This window comes from Pleurodeles waltl, chromosome 9 (assembly GCF_031143425.1).
Source record: "Pleurodeles waltl isolate 20211129_DDA chromosome 9, aPleWal1.hap1.20221129, whole genome shotgun sequence".
In the NCBI taxonomy this organism is placed as follows: domain Eukaryota; kingdom Metazoa; phylum Chordata; class Amphibia; order Caudata; family Salamandridae; genus Pleurodeles; species Pleurodeles waltl.
Genome location: NC_090448.1, coordinates 351,523,318 through 351,548,949, shown reverse-complemented (window position 1 = coordinate 351,548,949; position 25,632 = coordinate 351,523,318). Strand labels below are relative to the sequence as shown.

General features: G+C 45.8%; 1 long non-coding RNA gene across 3 annotated transcripts in view; it reads left to right on the top strand.

Annotated features, from left to right (window-relative positions):
- Nucleotides 1-25,632, top strand: part of LOC138259309 (uncharacterized) — a 1,077,686-nt gene that overhangs the window by 1,025,602 nt on the left and 26,452 nt on the right. The window lies entirely within an intron of this gene.

The following is a 25,632-nucleotide window of genomic DNA, read 5'->3' as shown; positions in this document are numbered from 1 at the left end:
TCAGCTGATGTGGCCTTATAGGGATACAGGATACTCAACTTGTTGACTATCCATTCTACTTCAGGCATAATTCTAGCATTTTGTTAACCTTCCCATCTAATATCTGCGTGTCTATTGTTTAATTTTTAAGTATTCATATTCATACTGCTACATAGTTAGGGCCTTGGGCCCCAGCCTAGTTATCAAGTATTTTGTTTGACTGGAAGTCTGACTGCAATTTTTTTACTACATGTTTTTAACTCCAAACTTTTCCAAGAGAATCCACTCTGACACCATCTGTTTGAGACAAAAAATGTATGTTTTTAGGAGTTCTATAACTGCTTGTCAAAATATTTATGTCTTCTGATGATCCATGGATCCCTACCCACTAGGTCTGAAATGCAGTCTGCCAATGAATTGATCTACATGAGAGATTTGCTGGTATTATGTCAAACTGTATGCATGTGAACCAGATATCTCAATCACCATGAGTGAGATCCATAGAGAAATTTGAGATGCCGGGGTTTTTAACTTCGGAGTGGATATTGAAACATTTGGACACATTTTGGAAAACATATTGGCAGCTCATGATAAACTCCTTCAGAGACTTGTGTGTTACAAACCTACAGTGATTGGTAGTAGTGGGATTACTATTTTATGTGAAAATAATTTGATGGTAAATTTGGAAATTATCAGCCCGCTACCTCCCCATTCTAGAAAGAGAACGGCGAAAGTCCCTATGGCTATATTTTTGTTTCTGTTGATATTTATTGTCTATTTCCAAAATTGTGAATTCTGAAAGTTAGGAAGAGTGGTTATTAGGTCAAAGCTACTAGACAGTGCATGTGCTGTCTGTTGCAAGGCATATTGTGGTGTACCAAGAAAATAGAGGAACTTGGAGCCTGCCCATTGCTTACCATTGGTTGGCTTTCCTTGTCGCTCTCAGTTGCCTGCTTCTGATTCCTGCCCTGCCATGTCAATCTAATGTGAGTCACTCTCATTAAGCATTGCCTCTTCAACATTGCTTGGAATCGCTGGCATCTCAGCTTCCATGGCTTATTTTCAAGCACTTCTTTTTTTCCCTTTTGTGTTAAGCACTCCATAAGAGTATATGTTTTGTTGCCTCACTAATGTACTTTCCTCCTCTTGTAACTCACTAGTCTGCTCACCTCTGTCTGTCATTCTACCACCTGTGCCCTCCATGTTGCTTTACAAAACCCTTGTTTGGCTTAGCCCCACATTTTGGTTTGCTGTCCACACCCCATGCTGCTTCAACATCTTCTCACCCTCCTCCATGTTGCTTCCACTCTGTTGCTGATGCTTGGTTTTTCAAAGCAACCACCATTCCCTGCCTCGTGCAATACATGCCAGAAGTGTGTAGTTATACCCGCTGGGATTTTCATGAGTACTTTTGTTACAGTCCCAGCAGATAGAACACTTAATATCAATGAGCATTCAATACTTGCTGTAGAAGTTCTACACCCCTAGCGCTGATCGGAAAACATCCACTTGAAGTGTGTGTGCAGCCGTGGTTTCTTCTCGAGCCATGCAGGCGAAAATAAAATGGCAATGAAAATAATTAATTGCCATTTTAATTTTTACCAGCACAGCGTGCACCAACCCACATACATGCTGGGACTGGAGCAGTGCCTTGACACTTTAGCCGGCTGTTTTGCTTTGGCCAAAGTGACTTGTGCACTTTAAAGCTCTCCACTCAGCTGTTTTAAGACATCTGGGTGGAGGCCAAGCACAGGCTAGTAGGGCCTGATGGAGCGTCCAGCCAGTCCGCTCCATGAGATCCAGGTGCTGATCGCATGCTGGTTAACAGCATGAGAGCAGCATCTAGACTGGTTAGGGAAGCTCTCCCTCTATCATAAAGCAGAAGAACACGGAGGAGGACTTACAGCTTGTGGGTAAGTGCAGTTTTTAAAATATGTTTTAAGGCCCAAAATGCAGCACCGCTTTTCTTGCGCCCCTTGGTGCCCTTCTAACGCCACCATGTGTGCATCGTATTAAACATACAGCGTATCATGGCGCACGTTAGGGGAATAGTGTCAACATTTTTTATGCTATTGTTGTACTTTGCAGGATTAGCACCCAAAAAATTGGCACTAATCCTGCAAAGTACATGGAGGCCCATTATAAATAATGGAGTGCCTCCTTTTAACGCTTGCTCTGTGCAGGCATTAAAAAATGCTGCAGAAAATGGCGCAGTGGAAACTCATAGATTCCACTGCGCCATTTTTGCGGACCGCCTAATGGGGCACGGTCCCCCTTGCATACAATATGCCTGGTGCAGGTATAATGTGGTGCAATGAGTTACAAAGTGGTGCATTGCATGCATTGAGCCACTTTGTAAATATAGCGCTGCAAATTTGGCTTCATTGAGCCACATTAGCATCATAAAAATGACACTAATGTGGCGCAAGGAGGCCCTAGGCCCACTAAAATATGGGCCTAAATGTTTAATGCATGTGTTTAATGCATGTGTGTGTAATGCATGTATGTGTGTGTTTGGTGTTGTCGTTTGGAGGGAGGGATAGTTTACTTTCAGGTTTTGGAGAGAGTGTTTTTTTTTTTTTTTTTAAGTTGTGGGGCATGTCACTAGCCCCACAACTTTCAAAGGGTACAAGCCGCCGCTGGTGTGTGCGAGTGCTAAGCAATAACATGAAACACCATTTTGTCTTGTTTAACATGGCACCCTCACCAACCGCATTTATCTAATCACCATGTATAAAATATGCTACGATTTAGTTTTCTGCCTTCCAAAGGTGTTATGAAGGTTTTGCAGTGTGAAAAGTAAGTTCAACTTTAAATTCATCAGACTAGACACACATTGGGGAAATGAGTCAGAGCAGTAGGAAATTATTTTGTGGGTTTTTTCCTTACTAACATTATCGCTTCAGATCGGGGTCATCTGAAAACTATAGCCTATTTGAGTAATTAGACAGTGGCTCAAAAGAAAAACTACAGCAACCCATGCAGGATGGTGTCATGTTTTACCTGGACAGTTCTTGCCACAACAGCTAATATATTCCACGTTTTAAATAACCTAAAGTCCCACATCACGCATGCTGCAGATATCTGATGCTGCAAACAGTTTCCTACCTCTTGGATGGGCATTAGCCTGAGAAGAAAAATAAGTCTTGAAGGGCCCTCTACTACATGTCACTGGGGGTTTTTTGGGCAGCCGACCGAAGGGGGGTTTGGGGGAGTCCAATGATGAGATCGGGGTTGGGCTAAGTTTGGGTAACTATGTAGCCCAAGTACAGATAGGAGGCCATGTTAATGACCAGCCACAATTTTCTCAGTAGCTGGTATTAGGCAGGAGCAGTTTTTTAGGAGCAGTTTCGAGCAGCTTTCATTGTTGGAGGCAGAAATAGTGAGGTGGTTTGGCGGACAATAAGGTGGCTTAGGCTTTTGGAAGAGGCAGGTCGTTTAGTCCTGGGTGCCTGAGGGGTATCACAGCCAGAGTGCTGGCGTATTCATTGCAACATCAGGCCCCAGCATTGAAGCAGGCTAAGGTGAGAAAAAGGGGTCAATCGAGAGTGGGGAGAGTGGCCCCTAAATCAATTCATGCGAGCAGAGTAGAAGCCCATGCGGCCAGCTCTGAACATCTACAAAGAGGGAGTGAGCCTGTAGGAGGCCCCGCTGATAGAGGCTCCGCTGATAGAGGAGGAGGCCTTGGGAGGCGGGAATGTGTGGCCGATGGATGCAAGAGGGAGGGGTAGTATAACTATGAATAATGCAGGCAGTGTGGGGCGCGGTGCTACTAAACAGTCGATGAGTGAAGGTGGATGGTGGGTCAAGCAACAGGCAAAAGGATGTTGGGAGGCAGGTCACAATGGGGAGTCATACCAACAAGAAGAAGAAAGGTAGGGGAACACTGGCACCATCAGATGTGATGGTTGCATCCTCCTTGGAGGGAGGGTAAAGGAGTAGTCAGGTTCAAGGCAAAATGGGACAGGAGGTGCTGGATGCCAATATCCATAGGCCAAAGGGGGTAGTTATAGATGGTACCAGAAAGGGTGAGAGTACAGTGGGACAAAGTGACTGCAGGAGAGAGTTTCAGGGTGTCTTGGGGCAGCAGGCCATGGGGGAAAATAGGGTATGGGGCAGGAGTGGGCAAAACCCCTGAGCAGGCTGATCCCAGGGGCCTGGCCCCAGCACTGGTAGGTGCTTTATTGGAGTGGATTGAAGGGGAATGAGGAAGGCAGTGAGGGTAAATCAGAGGAGGAGCTGCCAGGTTGGAGGTGACGCAAGTCAGTGGGAGCGGAGGTCTTGAATCCTGTTAAGGTATATTCCAGGGCGGTGTAGGGGGGCGGCAGCAAGGGCAGGAGTAGTGAGCATAGGATCAGAGACCAAGGAAGTGCAGGCAGTTAGCGCAAGAGAGGTGTGGCGTTTGGAGTGGGGGTCTCAGGTAGTGCAGAGTGAAGATCGCTGCAGGTGGTGTTGGTTACTGGAGGTGGGAGCAACCCAAGCGTCACAAGATATAGAGACCAGCACACTGGGTCTATGTTCTTCTTTCAGGTGGCTCCAAGCGACAAGATGACGGACTCGGGAAAGCACAGTGTGGCTCTAATACACCAGCGGAGAAGTGAAGGTGGAGGATGGTGCGGCAAGCAGGATGGAATTGTTGAATCGAACGACCACTGACCAAAGAAGGTCCAGGGTGACCTCATCAGTGTCACTGGCAGGAGGGTTTGGTGCAACATCTGGCGTGGTGAGGCACAGGACAAGGTGTTCTGCATCAGCAGAATGATTGGGAGGGCAGGATACAGTCCCTCAACATACAATAGAACAACATGCATTTGTAGGGCGAGACGTACATCATAATTGGAGGGGAGCTCAAGATGTGAAATGTGTTGGGGGCATGAAGGCGATGGAGGAAACATTGCTGGATTATGATGAGGAGAGTTTGGAGGAGGCCAAGATGTTCAATATTGATGTGTTGCATGTGAAGGAGAATAGGTGGTGGCAGCAAGGAGAGGTCAGGCAGAGGGGGAATATAATCAGAATGTGCGTAGTGTTTTGCAGTATTCAGATGACAGTCAGCAACGGTATGGCAGACAGAGTGTGCCGGAGAAAAGGGGACAGCTGGCAAGGTGGCAGGCTCTGGAGTGGTCACTGACCTTTGTGCCAGGTAAGGACTTGGGGAATGGGGCAAAAACCTCCAGGATGGTATGAATTGGAGTGGATGTGAGAGAGATGTTCGATAGCGGGGTAACCAGGCTGAGGAAGGGCCTGTACATAAAAGATACCAGGGTGGGTACAGAGGAACACAGCAAGGGGGCTAAAGGAGAGTCAGGTGCTGGGCAGGGGAATGGTAAACAGAGATCAGTATGCCAGAAGGGGACGCAAAAGAAGCTACTGGAGGGCAGCATGGGGTATAGAGCAAAGATACAGAGAAGAGAGTGGGGCGGATGCAGGGGAGGGAAAGGTGGAAGGGAAAATCGATGGGCCTTAAAGCAAGGAGCTAAAGATTAGAAACTTCCATGTATGGGGGTGTCCAAGCCTCTGGGAACGCACTTAAAGCTGGCCACCAAAGAAAAGTTTGAGGGCCGTATTATAGAATACAGCGCACTCTCCTTGTTTGCACAGGGTACACCTTTCAAAAGCTGAACCCTGTTCAAACAAGGAGCCTGCGCCGTATTATACTGAATGCGCTGCCCCTAGGGCAGCCGTGAATTTGTGCTGTCCTCGGGGCAGCACATTTAAGAGAAATACATAGCAGCTGTTTAAAAGCTACTCTGTTTTTCACTGTGCAGGCAGCACTCCGCCTGCGCTTTTACGGGGGATTAGAGATCCCATGGCAGGAGGGTTCAGTGAGTGACTGCACCCGCCTGCAAGGGGATGTCTGAGGGTTCCATGAGGCCCATTTTCTCCCCCCCGAGGGCGTTTGTGGTGGACTTTCAGTGTGCCTTTGCCTCTGTGCCCATATCGTAATACGGCATGGGAACAGAGGCAAAGAGATTCCCTCATTTGCATAGAGGCACACCCCCATGTAAATGATGGAACACCCTTTATTAATAGCGCTGGCTCTCTATGTGTGCCAGCGCTATCTGTATTACAGGAGGGGACGGACAAGCATCTGCAGGCCCCTTCTGTAATACCAAAGTGTCCCAGGCCGCACAAAGCAGGCACAAATGCTTGTTGCGCACCGGGGCACTTCTATAATATGGCCCCTAGAAGGGAGAATATGTAGAGTTGCTCAAACTCTTGCACAGGGAGCTGAGGGCCTAAGAGGTGTCACCGGGAGAAGAGTACGAAGAGTTCCAGGCTGCATTTGGCCTGTGGGTGAGCTGGGCAAAGCCTGGTTTATTTCCCTTGAGTTCACATTACCCTCCACAGTACTTCCCTATAGACGGCTACCAATTGAAGTGGGAGCTCCAAAAATCCCAGTACTTGAGCATCAATATCTATCATGAAGCAAGAGATCTAATATATGTCAACCTCACGAAGGCCAAAGCATAGGTGAGGCCCCAGATGGCCTCACACTGCCCCTCACGATGCAAAGCAGGGTGTCCTTATCCAAAATGGCGACACTCTCCTGCCTGCTATATTTTTTCCAAAATCTTCCGGTCAGTGTTCCAAGATCCACCTTCCGTACCTTATATTCAGCCCTGGGGTCGGTACAACTGCCCATCACGAAGGGCGGATTAGGTGGCCCTAATTTTGAATACTAATATTTAGAAGCACAGCTGCAGTGGCATGCACATTGGTTGGCGTGGCGCTACACTGTGGAGCTGGGTTTTCTCACACCTGCTCAGGCACGAGCAGAGATACAGTGTGCTTTTCTGCCACAGGAATAACTACTACATGGGGGGGAATGGATTGTTGTGGATAGCATTTGAGAGTTAACTGTAGTTTGAAATAAGGGTGGGCAGTGATTTCTGCTCTGCTGGAGGAACCAACAGAGTTTTTGGCACTCCGCGCTCCACTTGGAGTTTGGAGTTTGGGCCACACAGCGCAAGCGCAGACAATCTGCACTTGTGCTGTGTTACCCAAATTTGGGCTGCCCGTTACTGTGCCTGGACAACATGGAGCTGCTGCTGCTGAGGGGCCGCACCTGCGCCAGCTCCAGATCCAGCCCTCCCTCCTTTCACTGTCCTGAGCAGGCTGGAGGGAGAGGGAGGCAGAGAGCTAGGCCGCTGGCAACGGGGACCCTGGACCCAGACAGCATTTGAGGCAGGTAAGACCTCCCTCGTTTCGCTTTTTCTTCTTTGTGCACATGGGAACTGGCTTTTGGAATGAACTGTATTTGCATATGATGGGGGGGGGTCTTTGGTTGGAAAAAAGGAAACGTACAGTCAGAGCTCCACTTGAAAATAACCCGTCTTCTCAATGCTGCTGGTGGTGAGCTGGTTTGCTGCTGACAAGTGTTGGGCCCTCTAGAAAGGGCGGTCTGAGGCTATGTGTAAGTGCAGAGAATGCGATTGCAAGGCCGGTGCAAGACAGTTGATGTGCTTGGCCCTCTATAGCAAGTTTGTGAAGGAGGGCATTTGATGAAAGGAAGTGTGCAGGTCAGGTGGAGACTTGTGCCTGATCTGGAAAGTGCTAAGCAGGGTCGGGCCACCCAACCCTGCTTAGCTCTTTCGAGATTGGGTGCATAAGCCAGGGTGGTACTGGTAGCCAGACAGCACTATGCCACTTGCAGAACTCCATAGAATTAGATGGAGTTTTTAACAAACTCCGCAGAATTCTGCAGAGTAGAACTTCGTGAGCTCTGCCTGGGCCTAGTTTGAAACTCATACCAAGAATTCCTCATTACTCACCTGAAATCCTGTTACAGACTACATCCACCTTTCATGGTATGATGGGCAAAGCAGGGATGAACGCTTAGCAGGAGGCATGAGTAAGCATGTTAGGTGCATTGCTCCGATAGGGCTCGTTTCAGTCCTACGGGCTGCTGCAGGAGGAATACAACCTTCCCGTAGTGCATTTTTTAGCACATGCACATCTACTGGTAGAGATGCTTTGACTCACAGACACAGAGCCGGATCAGCACCCTCTGATACATCCACTATACACAATAGGTGGAGGGCACAGACTTACTCCCTGGTTCGCTCGAGCGATTGCGCATGCTACACGGGGTTCCTTAGCGGCAAGTCCTAGAGAATGGGAGAGAGATCTGGGTAGAGAACTTACTAGCAAAGAGTCAGAGAAAGTAATGGAATATCCCAGGAAAGTATCACGTCATGCGAAATTTCAATACATTCAACGTAACACTGTACACAGGGCTTATCTCACACTAGCCTGCCTCTTATGCATGTTTGGTTCCATGTCGTCATGCCCACGGTGCCAGCAAACATGTGCTGACATGAAACTGTCACCAGATCCTCGGGGTCTGCGCACGTTCCCAACACGTCCACCACAAGACAGCTCCAATACTTTGATTAAATTGTCACAGAGTCTAAGAGAGTCCAAGTGGGGAAAAGGGGATTAGGTAGGGAACAGCTGGGAAGGAGACCTGTAGAAAGCAAAAGGTTAAAACACACAATATCAAGATTATATCATATTAATCATTACTAGACTATGATTCTAAGCATTTTCATACTGGAAACATGGATAACTTAAGCATGAACTAAATAGCTAGGCCTCAAGATGTCTGGTTACCTGTGAAGGAACCAAGAAGGATTAATACAACTGTTCAATGAACCTCTCAATGAAATGTTACACGTGGATTAGAAACTTCAGAACCTTCTAGAATTACATTTTCAAATTCAAGCATAGTCTTTTGCATGAGGACAAGAAAATATTCTGAATGAATTCTATAACACCATAGGAATTGTACTTAAGGAACTTATTATGCACACACAATACAACATCTAGAATTTTAGCACTTTAGTTTCTTAGAATGCAGGAACATGAATTGCACATTGCGAATTTCCACAAGAGGTTGTAAATGCCATGAAATGGTTGCGCGCAATGAATAACATGAATTAAGCTCAAGAAATTAATCGCGCGTCTTGCCGATTCGAATGCCACAATGTGAATGCCGTGAAATGGTAGCGCACAATGAATAACATGAATTAAGCACAAGAAATGAATTGCGCGTCTTACCGAGTCGAATGCCACCATGTGAATGCCATGAAATGGTAGCGCACCATGTATAACATGAGTTCAGCACAAGAAATGAATCGTGCGTCTTGCCGATTCGAATGTCACCACGTAAATGCCAGGAAATGGTAACACACAGTGAATATCATGAATTAAGCACAAGAAATGAATCGCACGTTTTGTCGATTTGAATGCTACCTTGCAAATGCCATGAAATGGTAGCGCACACTGAATATTCATGAATTAATCACAAAGAATGAATTGCGCGTCTTGCCGATTCGAAGGCCACCATGTGAATGCCATAAAATGGTAGCGCACAATGAAGAACATGAATTCAGCACAAGAAATGAATCACGCGTCTTGCCGATTCGAATGCCACCATGTGAATGCCATGAAATAGTAGCGCACAATGAATAACATGAATTACGCACAAGATATGAATCGCATGTCTTGCCAATTCGAATGCCACCATGTGAATGCCGTGAAATAGTAGCGCACAATGAATAACATGAATTAAGCACAAGAAATGAATCGCGCGTTTTGCCAATTCGAATGCTACCCTGTAAATGCCATAACATGGTAGCGCACAATGAATATCAAGAGTTGTACACAAGCAAAGAATTGCGCATCTTGCCGATTCGAGTATCAGCGTGTAAATGCCATGAAACACCAAGCGCACATTCTCACGCACAAGAGCCAAAATGTTTTATCATGCAAATTAGGCCCAAGAACTCGAAAACCTTCGAGAACAGGATCGGGGGCTTGGCCCGACCTCCGTCTTACCGCCCTGATCAAGAATCACCAACAAAGTGAAAGGGCAAGGCCTGGAGGATCAAAGTAGGCCTCCGGAACAGGAGCTCAGGAAGTTGCTGCTGCTCTGCACCGGGACCTCTGAATAGTGAGCACGTGGAGCTGGGCTGGCTCCCTTATATAGAGTCTTGGCCCAGCCCACAAACCACACCCAGGCATGCTGCAGGGAAAGCTTCTAGAAGGCCCTGGAAAGGGACCACACCCTGACACACTCTGAAAGCTTGCAGCAATACATTGCAAATTAACAGTATTTATAAGCACCTTGAACATAAGTCTTCAGGATTAAACTCTGCAATGCAAAAGGTTAAACAACAGCATATCAGCACAATGCATAAATGATCTTGAAAGTGCTGAGTTTTTGCATTCTAGTCGCCCGTAGAGCGCGCACTGCCCTGATGTTGACAGACACACAAGTTCTGGTCCTGCCCAATAGCATTTGAATTCTGGGCCTTGATTTCTGACAAAATAGAGCAGTTCTCTGGCCGTACAGATTTACACATGATTGAGGGGTCATTGCTTTGACTAAAATGGGGCTGTGCAGAGGTGGTGGCGCTGAGATGGGAAGAAGTTTGGGACCTGTGCAAGTACCCTATGGCAGCATCATGGGAGGTGCTATTGCTTGACTTACATATACATCAGGAGGTACCCTAAGACCCCCAGAGTGGCTCCTGATGGCCTATTTGTGATTGTTCCCCCCTTCTTGCTGTTCTTCTCCAAGCTTCCCTACTACTCTCTTACAAAGCCAAGATAGAAATGTATATTTGGTTGGATTTTGCGTCGCCAGACCTGGTTAGATTAAAACCTCATCCTCAAGATAGACATCTTAAAGCACATCCCATGATTGGCTATTTGTTGTTGTGTTATACAATGGTGTATAAGATTTTAACTGCTTGCACCTGTACTTTATCTTTTTATCCTGTATAGAACATGATGGGATTACTAGATATGTGTATATGTGATGGCATTGATAAGTTAACTTTAATTTGATATACAGCGTAACATATCAATAAAAATGGTTAAAAAAAACTGGAGAAGAGCACGAGTTATCCAAGAGGCCTAAAGTGCCTTTGACCATAGAACCCTGGATGGTGGCTTTCTTAATATACGTTAGAGTATATTGCAAAAAGCATCCTTAGAGGTGAGTGGTGCTTTTTAAGTACCTGGGTGTAATAAGGAAGGTGCAGATCAACAATGGGGTCTATATGTGGGTCCAATAAGACAATGAGCTCCTGGCACACATGGCACTGGATTCTGAGGCGCAGTGGGGGGAGGTAGACTCAGATTTATGTCAACATATGATGGGGCCATCCAAATTCAGGAATACTATATTTATGGCCAGTAGGTTGGGGACAGGGTACCGGCCCTTTCAGGGCCCCTCTACCCAGGGAGGGGTGGAGACAATAACTAAAGGCCAGGGTAGCCAGATGGGAGCCTGTTGGGACTTCGATAAGGGATTGTGCATGAGGGAATACTGCATATTCTGGCACAAATGTTCCAAATTCGCAGGAAGGCATGCCATAATCCATTGTAATGGAGCAGGGGTACACACTGGCACATATGCAGGGAAGTGTTAGCAGGGGGCCACAGGTGCTCAGCGGCACAGACCGATGCTTGGTTTTAGGAGAGAGCTCATACACTAATTAAATTGGAAAGGCTTGAGTTTTGGTGGCAGCAATACGATCAAACCGTGGATGATGATTTATCGATAGAGGGGTTCCACAGGGTATTCCAACTGGGGTATGTCCTAGGATGTGTAAGTGGGCATAAAATCATAAATCTGTGAGTTCACACAAACAGGTGATGAGGGGCAAGTTGCATAAAATGATCCAAGAGGGTAGGATGACTGGCCCATGCCTAATTTGATTGTGTCCCCTATTTGAATTGTTTCCAAAATAGAAAAGGGGCAATTCAGGCTGATATAGCATCTATTGTGTCTGGAGGGTGCCTCAGTTAATGATTTTATTCCAGAAGAACAAGTCATACTCCTCAGTTGATGTGGTACTCTCCCTGGTGGAACAGGTGGGAAAAGGGGTACAAATGCCCAAGAGTGACATCAAGTCAGTTTTCCAGAAGATTTTCAACTGCTGGGCCTTCATTTTGAAGGCCAATGGTACATGGACAAGGCTCTGCTGATGGGGTGTTCTATCTCTTGTGCCCTCTTTGAGCACTTTAGTACTTTATTACAGTGGCTATTCTATTGGAGTACAGCACACAAATACATTACACACTACCTGGATGACTTATTTTTTGTGACTAACCCCAGTACCACAGACTGCCAGCAGCTGCTTGTAAGTTTTCAGGGGCTCATGGGGGATCAAGGGGCGGCATTGACACTAGAGAAGTCAGCTGGACCCAACACAGTGCTGTCCTTCTTAGGAATCTAAATCGATTCAGTGGCTGTGGAAGCACGCCTTCCAGCAGATAAGAAAATCACAATGCACTTGCTTTTGGATTCCATGTTGGCTAAAGCCAAGGTAATGGTTAAGAAGGTACAGATTTTGCTAGGGCATTTGAACTTTGACTATAGAGTAGTGAGGGCAGGGAGCATTTTCTGTAAGCATCTGGAAATGTCCCTGTCTTGCTTGCTGTTGCACCATCACCACAAGCGAAAGACAGCAGGGGTGTGGGAGGACTTACACATGTGGCATTTCTTCCGTGAAACATTTAATGGTGTGCCACTGATGGCACTTAAAGAAGTACAGTGGGATGCACAGATCTACTCAGATGGTGCAAGAGGAGTGGGCTTTGGTTTGTATTGGCAGGGGAAACGGTGCTTGGGGGAATGGCAACCGGCATGGAAACGGGGGGAGGAGTCTTGTCTTTTTGGAGTTCTTTCCCTGCTTGTGGCAGTGAATCTGTGGGGGGTGGGTTTGGCACACAAGAAGGTCATGCTTTGAACTGATAACATGACAGTGGTGCAGATAGTGAACTGGCAGGCAACAACAGCTATGCTGGTATGTAGCTGCTGAGGGTATTTGTGTTGACGTGCTTGAAGAACAATATTTTGTTTAGGGCATAGCATGTGCCCGAGGTGGACAGTGACATTGAGGATGCTTTGTCTCATTTTCAGTGGGATGGATTGCATGGGCTGGCTATCGAGGCAGACAGGAAAAGGACGTGGATGCCACAAGAGCTTTGGACAGTAGGCGACAGAGGATGTTCCAGTTGGTGGTAGAATCATTGGCAGTATTTTGAAGGAAGTCATATGCACAAGCTTGGATGGACTTTTTGGACAGTGGGGCTCAAATGAGACAGGAAGTATGGGCCAGGACAGAGGATGTAGTATAGTTAATTTTGTCATTAATTGAAAACGGTCTGCTGAGGGATACAATATCAGGGAAACTGGTGGGCATAGTGCTCATGGGGAACCTGTTTTGGGGTTACGCCCCATCATCAGGACAATTGGGGAGAAGGATGCTTAAAGGTTGGGATAGAGAAGCTGGACATGAGGGGCCGAAGAGGAGACCACTGACGTAGGTCATGTTCCATGACGTAATGCTGAGTCTGCCTGCGATTTGTGGTGGGGTTGACAAATATGTGTTGTTTTCCACGTTGATGACATGGATGTTCTTTGACACGTTTCGTGTGTCCAAACTGTCAAGTGGTCGGGGAGTCTGTGCTTTCTCTGGAAAGAATTAGTTGGTCGGGTGCAGTGCTTGAAGTATAATTACACAGGTCAAAGACAGATCATAAAGGGAAGGGTAGATTGGTGTTGCTTTAGGAGTATCCCTTTGACAGGTTTTTGCCTGGTGAAGTGGGCCATCTCACTCCAGGATTGGACCAAGGATGCAATAGGGACAGTTTTTAAGCATGAGGACAGGAAGCCAGTGACAGCAATTCCGCTGTAATTTCATTCTGTGTAAGGGGCTTTCCTATTTAGGGGGTGAGGCAAGAAGCTATGGGACACATTCACTCTGGATAGGAATTTCTACAGATGCAGGTATGAGGTGTTGGTGTAGGGAGAGAATAATGGGGCTGGGCAGGTAGCTTTCTGAATGTTTCTGACGATCTGTTTGAGAAAGATTGTTGATTAATTGCTGTATTCTCAATAATTATTGCTGTGTTACAGGCTTGGTATTCGCCCAGCGGCTGATAGTTTCTCCCAATGGATTGTGGGTCAATCATTCATGAAATGGGCGGTGAGGCAAGCAAGTCAAAGGAGCCACGGAGCAAAGCTGGGGCTCGAATCCAGCATTCTTCAAGTGTGATAGTATGGGAGCATGCTTTGGAGGGAACAGTTGGCCTGTCTGAACAAACTTTTAATAGGAGGGAAGTGTCTAGATGTCTTACTACTGTATGTCGGTGAGAAGGACTTGGTAGTTGAGAAAGGGTTAGCGTTGATGAGGGCCATGAAGGAGGACTCAAGAGAGATAAAGAGACAGTGGTCAAGGTACTATGTACTGTGGACAGAGTTTATTCCTAGGAGAGCATGGCGGGGGGCTATCAAGCCTGCAGCAATTAATAAGGCTAGAAAGAAAATCAACAAAGAGATAAGGGCTTTCTATAGGGAGATTTGAGTTGGTAAGATTAAACAGGCCAATCTCAGGTACGACAATGTTGAGTTTTTCTGGGCGGACGGAGTTAACGTGTATCATTATGGTATGGCTTATACTTGCTGCAGCTCAAGGAGATTTGGGCTACCATGTTGAATTCTCAGTGGTGAGCGGGAGGGGTGTCAGAAAAATACAGCTAGGGCCTTTTCTAGATTGCGGTTGGCTGAGAAGTTGCCATGAGTTTTAGCAAATGTTATTGTTGTTGACAGCAGCAATCGAGGTTGAAAGGGAACGAGTGGACAAGCTCAAGCCTGGACGAGTAAGAAAGTTAAAGGTTCACTAGGAAGTTAAGGTAGAGGTTAATACATGCAGTAACTATGTATGGGAGGTTGTAGGTCTCAGTTGAAGAAAATCAGAATAGGAGGAAGTAGAGACTTGCAGGTTTACATTTTGTGGTGGGATAAAGACAGTTAGGGGTTGGGGATAGTTTAACATAGGTGACATCTTTGTATAGTGAGGTTTTACTTTTGCAAGGTGAAAGGCCCAGGGATTTTAGGTGATATGCACCTGTTCCAATAAAGCGGCCTTTTCCACACATAGTCGGTGTCAGTAGTCTATGCTGTACCGCTGATCGCCCAAAGACCCTACTCGTTTGGGAGACTACACAGCATTCCAGGAAATGAGGCTAGTAAGTGGTGATGGTTGATGGGGCATAGAATTTTATTGCATCCTAGCAGAAAACAGTTCGGTATTGGATAGTCACCAGTGCCTGGCATGTTTAAGGCAGTAGGCCTACTTACTTTAATGTCTAAGCCGGACTTAAATACCAGGGGGTTTCCAACGGCCTTGCACTTTGCTGGAATGCATGCCAATAGGTACACTTTTGAATATATATGGGGTGCTCAGCACTGCTTGCAGATAAGTTAAACAAATCAGTTACCCCTTTAACGAAAGTGTCCACAGATTTTGCCATATATTTCCCCATTTAAGACAAGTCCAAAATAAAGAAAAACAGATTCCACACATATTCGCCATTGCATATTAGACCATGCTCTCTACTGCTTAGCTGGACAAGGCATGATACGTAAATGAGAAACTGGGGTAATCAGCATGATGATAAACACAGTATCCACATGTTTCAGACAATAATGTGAAGCTTTTTTCTGAAAAAGGATTAAAGCTACAACACTTAAACTATTCGTTTTCATTTCAATACATGTTTTAATAGAAAAGACTAACACATTTTCAATAAAATGCACACCACTTTTATTCTGCACCTTTGAGATAATTCAGAAGCTCAGATTTATTCTGCTTCACTACATATAAAGACATGCACATACACTTAGGCCCTCATTCTGACCTTGGCGGGCGGCGGAGGCCGCCCGCCAAAGTCCCGCCGTCAGATTACCGTTCCGCGGTCGAAAGACCGCGGCGGTAATTCTGACTTTCCCGCTGGGCTGGCGGGCGGTCGCCTTCAGACCGCCCGCCAGCCCAGCGGGAAAGAGGCTTCCACTATGAAGCCGGCTCGGAATCGAGCCGGCGGAGTGGAATCTGTGCGACGGGTGCAGTTGCACCCGTCGCGTATTTCACTGTCTGCGCGGCAGACAGTGAAATACATGTAGGGGCCCTCTTACGGGGGCCCCTGCAATGCCCATGCCAGTGGCATGGGCACTGCAGGGGCCCCCAGGGGCCCCGCGACCCCCCCTACCGCCATCCGGATCCCGGCGGTCGGACCGCCGGGATCTGGATGGCGGTAGGGGGGGTCAGAATCCCCGCGGCGGTGCAGCAAGCTGCGCCGCCGTGGAGGATTCTATGGGGCGGCGGTACACTGGCGGGAGCCCGCCAGTGGTGCCGGTCCGACCGCGGCTTTACCGCCGCGGTCGGAATCCCCATTGGAGCACCGCCGGCCTGTCGGCGGTGCTCCCGCGGTCCTCCGCCCTGGCGGTCAAAGACCGCCAGGGTCAGAATGACCACCTTAGTATTGTGTATAAAGACTCTGAAATCAATTTGTACAAATATTTTTTTCACAATGAAACTTAACTAGTCAAAATTATTATGATGGTTTGCATAATATGATATACTGCTCAACTGTGTACTCCACTTGTGTTAATGATCATACTTTCATGCAGTACTAGCTTTTTGCAACCACTAATCATGCCAGCTCACAAAACTGCTTATCACCCATATTAATTTAGTTAGTATGGTGTCAAATTTTAATTGTGGGTGCTCTTATCTGCCTGACAGTGAGTTTGCTGAAGGATGCAACTTCATCGGGGAACGCACTGTAACTTTATGGATTTCATTGCCTCGTAGGTGGTAATGTCCTTTAATTATCACATCATCATTATGTAATCTATCAAAGGCAGCTAACACTAATTACATTAAAAAAGTTATTTTGTTTATCTGTGAAAATTACATTCATTGGACTCTTACATTACAGATCAGTTTTTCCAAAACTCCATTTTAGATAAACATCATCAAAAGCCAATAAGTTTGCATTGCCAGCCTAAAAGTGAGACCTATTAGTTTTGCCAGTGAATGTTTTTCCCCAGCTACTGCTTTCCATCAATAAGCAGAGAGAAAGTCTTTGTATTTTCCACTATCTCAGAAAACAGACTAGGGGGACCAGGAGCGCTTAAAGGTCCAGCATACGTGCTCCTATATAATCAATATATGCATCACCAAGGTATGCAGTTCCTTCCAGGCCAGTCAGACAACGTAAAGAAAGAAAAAGAAAAGAAAAAGAGATTGGATCATGTTTGGTGTGGTCTTATCATTCACTGTGCTAGAGGCATTTGATACTGGTAGCAGCATGCTGCACATTATCAACACATGTTGCACTATTACCACCTCTTCAATGATAAGTAGATGACCAAAGTTATCTCTCTATTTTTTCGATTTTACAAGTCAGCCAGTCCTTTACAATGAACTTTTGTGGATGTACCATTACACCATTAAGAGGTTAACTGGTATTGGATACTTTTAACTTTATTAGGTTTCCAACCATTGTGTAGATTAGGGCAATATTGGTCCTGACGAATTGCCATTTGATCATTATTGACTTACCTAAGGCAAGAAACATGTTGACCTTGTTTTCGCATACATCTATTATTGATCATTGTGTCTTTCGATAGCCACCATGTTTTAAACCTGACAAGTAAACTAATTTAATAAAATCTCATTTAAAGGACTAATCAGCCATTTTAGACATTCACTTAGTTGCACTTACTCACTGCGATACACCAATCTGCACTATAGGTCCTATAAGCACATGCTTCACATACAGCATTGGAATAAAGATCTCCACCAATGAGAACCGTTGTGGGTGCCCATCAAAAAATTGCAGTGCCGGCTCGACGAGGAGCAGGGGCTATGATGAAACATGACACCTATTTAGGTGTGTGAGGGCTCTTTTTCCTAAAGGAAATTATTTCATTCTGTCTTTGGGGTGCTGGTCAGACCTCTTTTTCTTTTCTTTTTCTTTCTTTTCCCTTGCCTGACTCTGGCCTGGAAGGAACTACATACCTTGGTTATACATATATTAGTTTTGTATTTTTCACACTTTGGTTACATACACAGTGCTTAACACTACCATTGGAACTATTATGAAAATCCACTAAGCATATGGAAACATGACTTGGCAGTAAGTATACCAAAGAAAAGAGATGGATTGATTCTAGATGTTTGGCCTATGGAGAAAGTATTTTAAGTTCATAAAACTGAGAACTTTATTTTGAACCAGTGTCATTAAGAAAAGAGTCTAGCTCAACTGGCAAATTCTGAGAAATTGTGTCAAGTGTTACAAACTGGGTATGATAGGCAGTTTTGGAGGACAGTGCAAATTTGCTACCTACACTGGCATTTCTAGTTGCAATGTATGGTTTCTGACTTTCTGAGTAAACTAGCTGCTGTTTACATGGGTCGAGAGGTGGAACCTTTTACCATTCATATAGTGTATAATTTATTACCAGCAGCGAATTAGGTCATATTTCAAATGGTGGGTTGCTCTACATTTTTTTCTAGTTTGTTGCATTAACTGGTAGAGCACCTGATATCTGACGAGTAATAATAATGAAACATATTTTTCGGAAAGGAAATCAGACAGGCCCAGCATGGTGCATGTTTATTTTGCTGATGGACACAGTATGTAATAGCTCCTCTCAGTGATGGTTGAGTATTCTAAATAGGTGGTCAGGGCCCTTCAATTTAATCCCCAGTGAAAATTTCTGGGTCAACCTTGATGCTTAACAATTAATTTCTGGCATCCCTTGTGAGTGGTTGCAGTGGCGTAACACAAAATGATGCCCCCCACAAACAGAATGTGAAGAGGAACCACTGACTCTCCCATATCTCGCAGACATTAATTGGCCTTGGGCTGAATGGAGGCCCTCAGAAGAGACAGTGGGCCCTTGAAGGGGTGGGAGCTCCCTTGTACTGCAGGAGCCGCAAACGCCATGCACTTGGGAAGTTGCATGGAGATTGACGGAGCAGTTTGCCCAGTTATGCTAGTTCTTTATGGATTTCCATGCAGTCTTCAATTCTGCTGTCTTTTGATCTCAAGGCAAAAATTTAGTATCAGGACATTTCAAGGGACTTTTGTCAGTTCTCATGTAGCTTCACGCAAGAACTGAGCCCACACAGTTGTCAACTTTAACAGGCCTCTAACCAGGAACATATAAATCGAGAATGGCTTTAAACAAGCCTGTGTATTGGGCCCAGCAATATTCAAAATGTTTGGCTGCTTTGTCTGTGGTGGTTGAGTTATCTTTCTCTGTTTCTCTCAAAGTTGGTATGGAAAGCTTGTCTTACACTGACAACATGGCCATGATAGATTAAAAGCAAATTGACCTCAAACATAAAATCAAGGAATTGTAATGTATGTAATGTAAAGTAATTCAATGGCCAATTATACAGCACAACAAATACCAATTGTGTCCTGTCACTATTTAGATGATGTGACAGAAAGGGCAAATCCTCCTTACTTAGAAAAAGGCTTGCCTTTGAAGCGTTATGGAACCCAGACAGTAAGTCTTGCAGCTTTAAGTCCAGGGTTATCCTAGCAATTGACAAAATGCGGGCATTGGCTAATCTTAAATTATGAGGAGGAAGATAAAAATGGAGCTTATCTTGCAGGTAATGGGGTTGTGTTTGATCGAAGGCTCTGAAATCCAGGCATGCAACCTTGAGTTCAGTCTACTACAACACATGGAGACAGGGAAGAGTTTTGAGTGTTGGGAGGCTGAGGATCATTTAGGTAAAAGATAATTTAGGTAATCCACTGTAGTCATTTTAGTACAGTGGCAGAGGATGCCAGAAACAGAGTTACGACAGTTGAGTTGACTTATAATGTCTTTACCTTCCAAAGGTCTAGTGTAAGCTGGTTGTAAGGCCATGATGATACAACTCTTATTAAGTTAATGTAAGCAGTGGATACCCTACTGACATGACTAGTCAAGGTCACGTCTTAATTGATTTGGACATTTAGGGCCAGATGTAGCAATGTCAGAATTTGCGATTCTGAAATTGCGAGTCGGTGCGACTCGCAATTTCCTAATCGCAAATCCTGATGCAGAACGGTGTCTCAGACACCGTCTGCAAATCGCTATGGGGTCGCAAAAACCCACCTCATTAATATTAATGAGGTGGGTCTCATTTTGCGACCCGTAGCGATTCCCTGCACTGACAGGGATGGTGGCCTGCTGGAAACAGCAGACCTCCATGTCTGTGACTGCTTTTTAAATAAAGCAGTTTTTTTTATTTTATTTTGCAGCCCGTTTTCCTTAAAGGAAAACGAGTTGCAAAATTAAAAAAATAACGAAACCATTTGGTTTCGTTTTTTCAGAGTAGGCAGTGGTCCATTGGACCACTGCCTGCTCTGAAAAAACCTTTTTGGCAACATTCACAAAGGAGAAGGGGTCCCCTGGGGACCCCTTCCCTTTTGCGAATGGGTTACCACCAGTGTGACACTGGTGGTAACTGCGAATTGCTTTGCGACCGCATTTGCGGTCACAAAGCAATTTAGCATAGCAATGCAAGTCGCAAATAGGAAGGGGACACCCCTTCCTATTTGCGAGTCGCATTCACAATTTGCGAGTCAGTACCGACTCGCAAATTGTGAATTTGCATTGCAGTGGGCATTTTGCATGGCACAAACTGCGATTTTCGCAGTTTGCACCATGCAAAATGCTTGCTACATCTGGCCCTTAGATCCCAAACCTCAGAGACCAGGGACCGAGGAGGGACCATTTGTTCGGGTCCACATCCAGATGGCAAGGTTGTAGGGAACTATTCCCTACATTCAACAGTAATTGTTTTCTTTGAAAGTAATCTGAACAAGTATCTATGCATCAGTTTGGTCTCTATCACTTTATACACATTGAAAGCTCTCAGAGTAACCATGTCTCTGATCAACTGAAATAAATAGTTGAGGATCATCTGCATAGTACGCGTATTTCAAACTAAAGGTGCGGATCAAACATACAAGTAGTTGAAAATGCAAAATAAACAAAGTAGAGGTTCCCCTGGGGAAGCCCTTAACCCACGGGCTTGAAACCAGATTGGAAAACCACCAGTAGAACTGCCCAGGATATCTCCATTAGATATGATTTCAGCACTCCACACCAACCTTCCCCAGCCACTTCAGTAATAAGGTGTAGGAGAGAGTGTCAAAGGCCTCGGAGGAATCCAGTAGAAATAGGTCTGAAGAATTGCCCTGGTAGGCTAGCTGTCTGAGATCGTCCAGGACACAGACTAAAGTTGTTTCTGCACTGAAGCCAAGCCGACAGCTTTATTGAGCCTTGTTGAATCAAATGTAGCTTTTTTTAATATAGGTATCAATATGCCTACTTCCAACTTTGGGGCACTCTTGCCAACTCTATGGACGTATTGCAGAGCTTCAAAAGTAATTGATAGATCACACTGGACCCGTTCCATACAAAATGGAAAGGGACAGGGATCAAGAGGAGAGTCTGAACCAATCCTGTCCAGCAGAAGAGGCGGTTCGGTCAATTTAATGGGCTAGAAGGCAGCCAGCTTTTGTTGAGGTTCCTATGAGGATTTTCGAAAGGCAGCCTTGCCCTCACCCAGGGCTCCAGCTTCAGGACGAAAGGCCTCACAAGTATCTCTGATATTATCCTTAAAAATACCTTCAGAGTTTAGGATGCCTTGAAGAGAGATTCCACAGTTTCAGGGTATTTTAATGATTTAAATATGGTAAAAACATCTCTGTTGGAGGTTTGGGCAGTTGCAGTTCTATTGGCATAATAACTGGCTTTAGCTGTCACAACTTTCTTTTTGCACTCTTGAAAATGATTCTTCAACTTGCTTCTTACGAAATGGTCACAGCTCTTTCACCAGAGTCTCTCAACTTTTTAACTATGCTGAATGTATTCAGTTCATAATAACCAAATGACAATCAATTTTAACAAAACTAAAATACTAATGTCTAGTAAATGATAAATTGCCACAAGTGGTAGCTTCTTGTAGAACACTTGAGATGTTTAAAAGGTATAAATACCTGCATAAGATGGTACTGAGGAATTCTCCCGGGAAGGCATTAGTGGTAGGCAGTTAATTCAAGCATCTTGATGTTACTATGGGAAGCCTTTTAGATTTTTCTTCCTTGGTGGCCTGTCTTTCCAAGCATTCCTAGTGTCATAGCAAGTGAAAATATATCCCTTAAGGCTTTATGGTGCAAAACGTCTGTGCCTGGATTAAAATGTGAACTGTAACACTGTAGATAGGAAATGTCTGAAAATGGGCCAGTGCTTCCCTCAACCCTCCAAGATACGAGCTTGAACAAGAACAAGACTGAAAATTTGCTCTTGAAAATGTGTTGCCAGTGCTAAGGCATTAAGGGACATATGTACGAACACTTTTCCTCATAGATATAGAAGGGGTAAAAACCTTTGCTACATCTGGCCCTAAATTTTTTCGCTTGATTGAAATTGAGAGTTTGAGGAAAATCGCACCACTTGGATGGTTTTGGATTGGGGAAATTAAAAAATCAGCCACATAAAGTTACTTTACTGTTATTCAAGAAACCATTATTATGTAATTTGAAAGCTTCGCTTATCCATCTGGTTTGGAGACACAAGGCCTAAGCAAATACATCTGAAAGTCTGACTTTGATTTAGTATCTACTTAATATGTGCTACCTTTCCAATAACCCCTTAGTGCCACTAAGCAGAGAGAATTAGAGGAGACTTTTAAGTATTTATATATTTATTCCAGCTTCATAATTACAGCTGGAACCCTAAAATGTAGTGTCAGGCTAGGCTTGGACATAGGTTTTGAGAGGAAAGGTCCCAAGGAACAAACTGAATGTGGTAATGGAAGATTTATGCTGTTTCGAAGGGTTTTGACCTAAAAACACCTGTTATCTTTTTTAATACTAATGATATTAGATTGTTTGTTTTGGTCTGAGTTGTCTGACTGCTCAGCCTCATCACTTGTATTTACTGTGAGAAACCCCTTTTCACTGTGTACCACTTCCTTCACACTGAGTGAGCACTGTGCCATCGCAGATTTTATGACATATGATGCTTTATTATGTTAAAGGGTATCAATAAAACTTGGCACTTTGCTAGTCAAACAACACTGACTATGGGGGTCATTGTGACCTTGGCAGTCCATGACCGCCATGGCGGAGTGCGGCGGAAGCACCGCCAACAGGCTGGCGGTGCTTCCTTGGCGATTCTGACCGCGGCGGTAAAGCCGCGGTCGGAAAAGGGGAGCCGGCGGTTTCCCGCCAGTTTCCCGCTGGCCCAGGGAACCCGCCATGGCGGCGCTGCTTGCAGCACCGCCATAGGGATTCCAACCCTCTTACCGCCAGCCTGTTTCTGGCGGTGTCCACCGCCGGAACCAGGATGGGGGGAACAGGTGCCGTGGGGCCCCTGCACTGCCCATGCCACTGGCATGGGCAGTGCAGGGGCCCCCTAACAGGGCCCCACAAAGGTTTTCACTGTCTGCTTAGCAGACAGTGAAAATCGCGACGGGTTGCCACTGCACCCGTCGCACCCCTTCAACTCCGCCGGCTCCATTCCGAGCCGGCTTCATTGTTGAAGGGGCTGTCCCGCCGGGCCGGCCGGCGGTCTTCTGGCGGTCGCCCGCCGGCCCAGCGGGAAAGCCGGAATGACCGCCGCGGTCTTTTGACCGCGGTGCGGTCTTTCAGCGGGAACCGCTTGGCGGGCGGCGACCGCCAACCGCCGCGGTCAGAATGACCGCCTATATGTGTTCTTGTCTGCCGTCTGATTTACAGAGGGCTGATACAATGTATAAACATTTGTTGCAATATTGCTTTGTACAAATTTAAATATTCACAAAAACAATTGCAATTGAATAAACTGTAATTTTGTAATATGTTCCCTGGTACCAAAATGGTTTGTAAGGTAGCCCTATCTCTGGCAACATGTGGCATCCCAATCACACAGAACATATTTAACAATGATGACTTCCACAAAGACATATCTGGATGTAACCCACCGACAGATGAAACCTTTTTTGCCTCAAGCCAAAGGCACATCATAACGTTGCATGTTAACAATAAAGAAAACAATTCAAATGTCAAAAACTTTCATAGATCACTATTGGCCAGGCCCTTAGGAACTAGAGCACCACTCCACAACGCTCCACGGGGAAGTGCCCCTCCAAGGTATTATTAAGCCAGGTGATACAGACACACATTGGTTACGCCATGCCTCCAACAGGAGAAAGATATAGGTGGTCATTACAACCCTGGCGGTCGGTGTTAAAGCGGCGGTAAGACCGCCAACAGGCTGGCAGTAAATATTTTGCAATTACGACCGTGGAGGAAACCGCCAACAAAGACATCCACTTTAACACTCCGACCGCCACGGCGGTACAGACAAACAGCGCGGCGGTCACCGCCAACAGACAGGCGGAGGACAAAGTACCGCCCACAGTATCACAACCTACCAATCCGCCATCTTTTCTGGGGCGGATTCACCACGGATAAAAACACGCCAGAAACAGGATCCCGAAGGGAAAACACTCACCTCTACACACCCCACGAGGAACTAGGACACCATGAAGCCGGAACTCCAAATTCTCCCTGCAATAGTCTTCCTGCTCCTCTACCAGGAGCACAAACGCTGGCGGCAAAGACCACGGTGAGTGCTGCACCTACGACACAGGGGAGGGGGGAGGGAAAAAACAGGGAGACACACATGCAACACGCAACACCCCCACCCTTGCCCACGACAACACACACACTAATACATATTGATACATCACAGTTACACCCTCCAAACCCCCCGGAAGAATGCAAAGACAAAAGAAAATTAGTGTAAAAATTTGTGTAACCATTGTAATATATTAAAAGCAAGTATGCAAAAATATATATATATATATACACCATTAACAAAATATACACCAAGCATAGTAGCCCAGGTAGTGCTCCAATTAAGTCTGTTGAACACTGGGCCCACACGGTATGGGTGAGGCCCACACAAGATCCCCTACCATGACGGAGTGAACACTGCAGGAGCATCAGAGAGCAAGAAAACAGCCACCTCAGGGGAAGGGAAAGGGGGGGCACCTCAGCCGGTTGAGTGCACAATGCCAAATCCACGAGAGGGCCACATGCCCACTATTCAATCCTGGGGAGTGTAAAGCCACAGTCTCTCAAGTCTCTACAGTGGGTGGTTTGCCAACTGTTCCATCCTTGGGAGTGCAAAGCCACAGTCTCTCAAGTCTCTACAGTGGGTGGGTTGCCCACTGTTCAATCCTGGGGAGTGCAAAGCCACAGTCTCTCAAGTCTCTACAGTGGGTGGGTTGCCCACTGTTCAATCCTGGGGAGTGCAAAGCCACAGTCTCTCAAGTCTCTACAGTGGGTGGGTTGCCCACTGTTCAATCCTGGGGAGTGTAAAGCCACAGTCTCTCAAGTGGATAACAGTCTCCACTGGTTTTGGAGGGGGCCTTGTGGCCAGAGTGCTTCATCCTGCTAAGGACAGAGGTAGTGGATGGATCTCTCAACTAGTTCTGGAGGGGGCATTGTGCACAGAGTGCTTCATCCTGCCAAGGACTGAGATAGTGGAAGTCATTCTCCACTGGTTCTGGAGTGGGCCTTGTGCCCACAGTGCTTCATCCTGCCAAGGACAGAGGCAGTGGATGTATCTCTCCACTGGTTCTGGAGGGGGCATTGTGCACAGAGTGCTTCATCCTGCCAAGGACTGAGGTAGTGGATGTCATTCTCCACTGGTTCTGGAGGGGGCCTTGTGCCCAGAGTGCTTCATCCTGCCAAGGACAGAGGTAGTGGATGTATCTCTCC